The following is a 7,343-nucleotide window of genomic DNA, read 5'->3' as shown; positions in this document are numbered from 1 at the left end:
GTTTAGACCTTAGTCAGCAAAATGGAGGCTATACCCTTTCTTTAGGAATCATCCTCTCCCCTTTGATTAATAAAATATTAAAATCTATGGCCAGACTTATATTTTTAATCATAACACCTTCCATCTTAGAATTAGTTCCAAGGCAGAAAAGCGGTAAGGGATAGGCAATTGGGGTTAAACAACTTGCCCAGGATCACACAACTAGAACTTGTCCAAGTCACATTTGAACCCAGAACCTCCCATCTCTAGGCCTGGCTCTCTATCTACTAAGCCACCTAGCTGGCCCTCTTCTTGCTGTTCTTCCCACATGACATTCCATTTCCCATTCTGTCTGACTTTGCACAGGCTGATTCCCATGCCCAGAATGCTCTCTTTTCTCACTTTCATTTCTCTTCAAAGCTCAGCTCAAAAATTACTTCCCATCAAAAGTCTTTCCTGATGCCCAGTTACTTGTCTCCTGGTCTCTATTTTCTATACGTTCATACCTGTGGTTCTCCCCACTCCAGTAAAACGTAAGTTCTTTGAGGGCAGGGACTGTTTTGCTTTTTTGTTTTTCTGTCCCCAGTATCTGGCAAAATGTCTGGCAGTGAGATGATGATCGACTTCTTGTCTGAGTGCAGTCCCCTTTCCAACCATATTAATTTAATTTCCAAAGTCTCAGGCTTCTCATTGAATTGATTTACCAAATCTCTTAAGGGTGGACAAAACGTTGAAAGTATAGGGTTTTGGCTATTAGAAGGAAGGTGCGTGACAGCCATATAGGAAACATTTTTGAGACTGACTCAAAAGATCAAGTTACATTTCCGAAGCTCCACAGGAAAACAGTGAATCAGTTTGGAGGCAGTTGTAGTCCAGCAGCAAATCACTGAAGGAACGGGGAAAGAGTGCTAGTTTGGAGGATCTGGTTGAGATATAGAAGTGATTCCCTGAGAAGGAATCTTTCTGGGATAGATGGGAATGAGAGGAAAGTTTAACTTTTTCTTTCCTTCTCTAGAAGATGCTTCTAGGGGCTTCATCTTTTTCTTTCTGTCTTTCCTTCTCTAGATGACACATTTAGTTGGAAGCAATCTTTAAGGAGCATGACTCCTAGACAGTTAGGGAGATATATGGTAGAGTGCTAGACTTGGAATCAGGAAGACCTGAGTTTGAATCCTGCCTCAGATACCTTCTACCTGTGTGACCCTGAACAATTTACAATCTTCCTGATCTTCTGTCAAAATGGGAAGTGCATTCTCAAAGGAACTGTTGATCTGGGGACCCATTATGGTGGCCATAATACTTGGAGGAATTGCTTTTTACAAGTTCAGTACTGAGTTGAGCCAGGTAGGTAAAATCTGCTTTTAATTGCTACTAGGAGGAAGAGAGGGCCCAGAAGGACTTCTTTACCCAAGGGAACCTCCCCTTGCTAGGAACCTAATTGGAAATGCGCATGTGAACCAGATGGGTAGAATTAAATCTGATTGGGTTGTCTCCAAGTGGCTGGGGACATAAGGAAAACAATATTCAAGTCATATTTCTCCACAAAGAAATCTATCTACTTGTGGTTCAAGTAAATATAAGGATTGAGGTTTTTAGAAATGCCATGTACATGGTACTTGGTAACAAGATGGGTGTCTGTAATATATTCCCCTTCCTCAAGGAGTGTCCAAAGGTCTAAGAGACTTGATTTATTGTTGATGTCTCACTCTATAGTTAAGGAACACAACTTCTGGAATAGGTTGGATCCTCCCTATGTAGGAGTCCTCAGAAGTAGGGAAGGTTGCTTGTGTCTCAGTTCTATCATTATTATCAAAGGTATTCAGGGCCTGTCTGCCTCTGTGCTAAATTAGAATTGTCCTGAATAATGAAAGTCAGGGCAGAAACATGCCACAAGGCTACAGAGGTAAAAAAAAAAAAAAAAAAGACAGCAGATAAATTTCAATGGAGGTAAGTTAATACATTTAGGGTAATACAATACAAACTATATTTACGAGATGATGGGTACTAAGCTATCAGTTACACACAGAAATAGTATCTAGAAGTCATTTTGGATTGCTCAAGTCTTCACTAAAGACTCAACCCCACCCTACCCCTCATCCCCCAGCATTTAAGTTCTGCTTCTGAAATGTACCAGCAGGGGCCTCAGTGGATAGAGCACCAGGCTTGGGGTGAGAAGGACTTGGGTTCAAATATGCCCTCAATATTTCCTAGCTGTGTGACACTGGACAAGTCACCTAAACCCTTTTGCTTAGATCTTGCCCATCTGTCTTAGAATTTTTACTAGGACAAAAGGTAAAGCTAAAAAAAAAAAAAAAAAAAAAAAAAAAGGAAATGTATTGGTTGTTTGATCCTGAGTAAGTCATTTAACTTCTAACTATCCGAGGCCAGTCTTCAACTCTTTCAGTTGAAAAATAATTGATTCACACAGATAAAAAGAGTTCCCTACCCTTTTGAAGGACAACTAGGTAGTATAGTAAATAGAATGTCTGGCTGGGAGTCAGGAACTCATCTTCCTGAGTTCAAATCTGGTCTCAGACCTTTAGTAGTTGTTGTGATCCTAGATGAGTCACTTAACCCTGTTTGCCTTTGTCTCCTCATCTGCGAAACAAATCGGAGAATGAAATGTCCAACTACTTCAGTTTCTCTGCCAACAAGATCCCAGAGTCACAAAGAGTGGGCCATGACTGAAATCACTGCAAAAACAACAAATCACAGATCTAGACTAGGAAAAAAAAAGTTATAGTACACATGCCATCAATTTAGCCTGGTTACTGCATAACTGACCTCTTACTGTCCTCACCACAGAGAAGGGGTTCAAAACAAAGACTGGGCACAAGACATGATGCTGAAGTTGTAAGATCAAGTAGGTAGTCCGTGGAATTTCTTACAGGGAGCCCAGACTACTGAAAAGAAAATAATGATAACTAGCACACATCAATTTTAATGCTTTATGGTTTGTGAAGTATTTTACATATGTTAACTCATTAACAACCTTGAGTGGGTTGCTGCTATTATCTCTACTTTTAGAGGAGGAAATGGAAGCCAACAGAGGTAAAGTGACTTACCCAGAGCCACACAGGCAAGTGTTCATCTAAGGCACGATTTGACCTCTCTCTGACTCCAAGTCCTGCAGTCTATCCACTGATGCTTTGTTCCCTTCTCCCTCTCTCTCCGGTCACTTTAATGTCAAGCAGCTACCAACTAAAACAGGAGTAATATTTTGTTATTATTCAAGGTATTTTAAAAATAGGAACCTTCTATTAAAAGTGTGATTATAGGGAAACCACTTCTCTGCAGAGCATCTGAGGATTATTCAACCCATTACAGAGTGGAAAAAGCATGACAGTAAGGCAAAAGTTCATTATGTGCTGAGTTCTATGCTATAAGCTAGGAGCACAAAAGGCAAAAACTATCCATGTTCTTATGGAGCTTCCATTCTAATGGATGAGTTTGTTTTTGGTTTTAGAGCTACTAAAACTTAGGTAGGGAGCAGGTGCCATGTTTGCTTTAGGAGTACCAATTTAACAATGTGTGGATGACAAGACTACAGAAGAGAGAGGTTGAGAACTAAGGCCACTTCACTAGTCCAGATGAGAGATGATAAGGGCTAGAATTCTCTGTGACTAAAGATATAAAAGATATTTTGGAGATTTAATCACAAAACTTAACAATTGATTGGCTATAGGTGGGGGAGAATGGAAAGGGGTGACTTAGGTTTTGAATCTGGATGATTAGAAGGATAGTGTTAATGGCAGAAAAAGGCAAGTCAGGAAGTTGGACAAGTGGAAGGATAAATTATATCTTTTTTTTTTTTTTTAAACCCTTAACTTCTGTGTATTGGCTCCTTGGTGGAAGAGTGGTAAGGGTGGGCAATGGGGGTCAAGTGACTTGCCCAGGGTCACACAGCTGGGAAGTGTCTGAGAGGCCGGATTTGAATCTAGGAACTCCTAGGCCTGACTCTCAATCCACTGAGCTACCCAGCTGTCTCCATAAGTTATATCTTGAACAAATTGAGTTTGAGATTTCTAAGGGACAACAAGGTAGAACTGTCCCAAAGGCATTTGGCAAATTAGGATTAGAAAGCAGGAGAAGAGATAAGGACTATGCCCAGGATAACAGATTTGGAAGTTATTTGCACAGAGATTATAATTGAAGCCATAGGAATGGACGAGGTCACCAATCAACCAATTGGTAAGCATTTAAGTGCCTACTGTATACATATAGTAGGGGTTGGGGGGTGGGGCCCTGGCTACAAAGACAAAAATAAAAAGAACTTTATATTCCTAGGGCTTGCATTATAAGGGAAAACAACATAAGCAAATATCTAATCTATACAAAGATAATACAAATTAATTTGTGGGATGGAAAGATATCAGCAGCTAAGGGGATCAGGAAAGGTCTCCTACAGAATTTAGAACTTGAGGTAAAGGGTCTCAGTATGGATTCCTAGGAATTACATACATCACATTTGTGAGAAGTTAGAAATGACTTGTATGATGACTCAGCAAAGTAGGCTATAGGGTTAAAATTTTTGTTTCTGAGCCCCATTGCTTCCAGGGAGCAGGTCTTGGGGGTCCAAAACTACACTTAAAGGGCCAGTCAAATCAGCCATTCTGTCTGGCTAATGAATTTGTTTCAGATAAAGAAACCAGATCAGAGAGGATGGATGGATTAAGGCAAAGAGAGCTTACAAAAAGCCAGGCCTTTAAGCTCTCTAGGAGGTAGGTGATGTGGCTGCAAGCATCCTAAAGTTCAGGAGAAAAACAGCTCCAAGTTAAACAGATTTCCCCACAACATGTAGGCCATATTCTATATGAATGGTATAGTAGAAAGACCACTAGGCTTTGGTCTTGGGCTCAAATTTCATTAGTTTGCTGTCATTTGGGGTAGATCACTTCCCCTTGAGGGAAGTGAAGCTTTATAAAGTTCCTTCCAGTTTTGATACCATTGTATATAACCAACAAACAGTACTTAGTCCTCACTTTAAAAAAAAAAAAAAAGGAAGGGGAAGGGGGGGGGAGGAGGAGGAGGAGTCTTGAAGTAAAAGATGACAAAAAAGTAAAACCCCAAATCAACCATCTCCCTTCTAGTTTTCCTTTAGAACATTATCTCCTAGAAGGCTGGGACCTTGCCCTTTGTTTTTCCTATACTGTGCTTAATACGTGTCTAGATAGTTTACCCAGGGCTAAAGAGTAATTGAGGTTGACAAGGGAAGTTGAGAGCTCAGACCTTGGAACCAAGCCTAATGTTCTACATTTTTTAAATGGGCAGGCCATTTTTTTCTTCCCATTTAGAACAAAACAATCTGTTTCAGGTTTATGCAAAGAAGGCCATTTCCTCTTCCCCTCCACAAAAATATGAGACCCTGTAAGAAGGGGAAATTGAGATTACCAGAGATTTGAGAATTCTCAGTTCAGGGCCCTGGGATTTCCACTGATTTCCCCGCTGCCAGTTCAGTCCTTCAAATTGAAGCCTTCAGGTTATGAAAGGCCTGCCTAGTGAGGATATCTACTCCAGCTCAGCTTTGTGAATGGAGGGGCCAGTTCTACTGCCTTTTATTTTAGTCCTAGGAGAGATGGGTAACCTTGATGACTGGAAAAGTTTCAGGGTTTATCCATTAAAATATCTCGCAGGTCTAATGTCAACTAATCGGCTACCATTTATTAAGCCCTTATTATATGATGAAATTGGAAGGAAAGACATGATTTTAGATTCCTTTCAAAAGGACCTGAAATCCTGGAGGAAAAAAAGCCCCCTTCAAACCTGTGGATTTCTTTGGAAAAGGGTAGAATTTCCAGGGTTGAAAATTGGGGTCTAATTCCCCGACACACTAGGCATTTCGCCCTTGGGGCGGCAGTGACAGTAATTGTTACCCAGCGCGCTCGGAAGAACCCGAGTTTGGGTCCCAGAAGGGGTGAGGGAGTTTCGGCCAATTAGACTTTTGTTTGGTCAGCCTGGTGGGGGTGAGTGGCCCTGAGTCTCCTTTTCATTTCCCATTCTTCGCGTGAGGTCAGGCCTGGCTCACGGCATTCCTTCCAGCCCCAGAAGGCTGCCTCAGAATGCGTGGGCGAGGCCCCCCTGGCGCGGTGACAGCTCCCAATTAGTCCCTGGCCGGCCCCAGGGCCCCCGCGGGCTCGGGGCGCCGGCCACGAGGGGAGGCTCGTGTGTCTGGTTGGCGGGCGGGCGGGCAGGGAAGAGGGCAGCGGGCAGGGTGGCCAGCGGCGGCCCGGCTGTTCATTAGAGGGCGCTCTGGGGGCGGCGCTCGCCGCAGTCTCAGCTCCCGCCGCTGCTTCCTCCTCCTCCTGCTGCTGCTGCTGCTGCTGCTGCTGCCGCCGCCGCTGTTCCCCCGTCGCGTCTCGGGTGTTAGCGGGCCGTGGGCACCGAGCGCGGCCCGAGGCCGGGGTCCACGCCCGCGAGAAAGCCTAGAGCAGCCTCGGGCGATGAATTCTTGGGGCTCCTCCCGCCCCCGCAGCCCGGCTAGGGGCCCGGCCAGCCCGAGGTATAGCCTCGGCTCTCTCTCTCCTTTAGAACCGCGCGGGGGAGGCGGGGGTGGGTGGGGGTGGGGTGGGGCAAGCAGGAGCCGGGCAGCGCGAAGGATCCCCGGCGCGGCCCGGCTGCCCCGGGAGGGCAAACTCGGAGGAGGCGGCTGCCGGCACAGGGACGGTTGGAGGCGTTGGCGGTGGGGGGAGGGGAGGAAAGGGGAGGGGTAGGAGAGGAGAGGTCCTAGTCGTCCTCTGAGAGGAAGCGCTGCAGCCGAGGGTCAGAGGGGGCCGAGGAAGAGAGACCCTGGGCTCCGTAGGCCCCGGGGCGGGAGCGGGGGAGCGGCGGCTCCGGGGGTGTCTGCTAGCCTTCCTGCACCCCTTCTCCCTCCCCCCGCGTGAATGGGACCCCACCCCGGTGACAGGTCTGCTCCCTGTCCCACCGGCCTCCATCTCTCCGCAGGCAGCTGGAAGGGGAGTGAGAGGCCGCCCGCCGCCACCGCCGAGCCTGCGGCCGCAGCGGCCGCCGCCGAGTCCATGACCCCGACTCCTCCTCCGGGCACAGCCGCCGCCGCCGCCGCCGCCGCCCCGCAGCATCGGGCCCCCAGCAGCCGGCTCCCGGCCCCGCTGGCCCCAGCCCCTCCTTCCCCTCCTCCTTCACCTCCGCCTCCTCCGCTTCTTCGTCCTCTTACTCCAGCCCGCGACTGCCAGTCCCCGGCGCTGCTGAAGGTGAGTCGGGGGCTCGGGCCGTGCTCCTCTCTCCCCTTTCTCATTACTCCTGCTTTCCCTTTCACCCCTTTTCATTCCCTCGCTCCTCCCTCTTACCTCCCCCACCCCCTCTATAAAAGAGCTCTTGCCTTTTCCCCTTCCCCTCATTCTCCCCTT

This window comes from Gracilinanus agilis, chromosome 4 (genome assembly GCF_016433145.1).
Source record: "Gracilinanus agilis isolate LMUSP501 chromosome 4, AgileGrace, whole genome shotgun sequence".
NCBI lineage: Eukaryota > Metazoa > Chordata > Mammalia > Didelphimorphia > Didelphidae > Gracilinanus > Gracilinanus agilis.
This window is presented reverse-complemented; position numbering follows the sequence as displayed.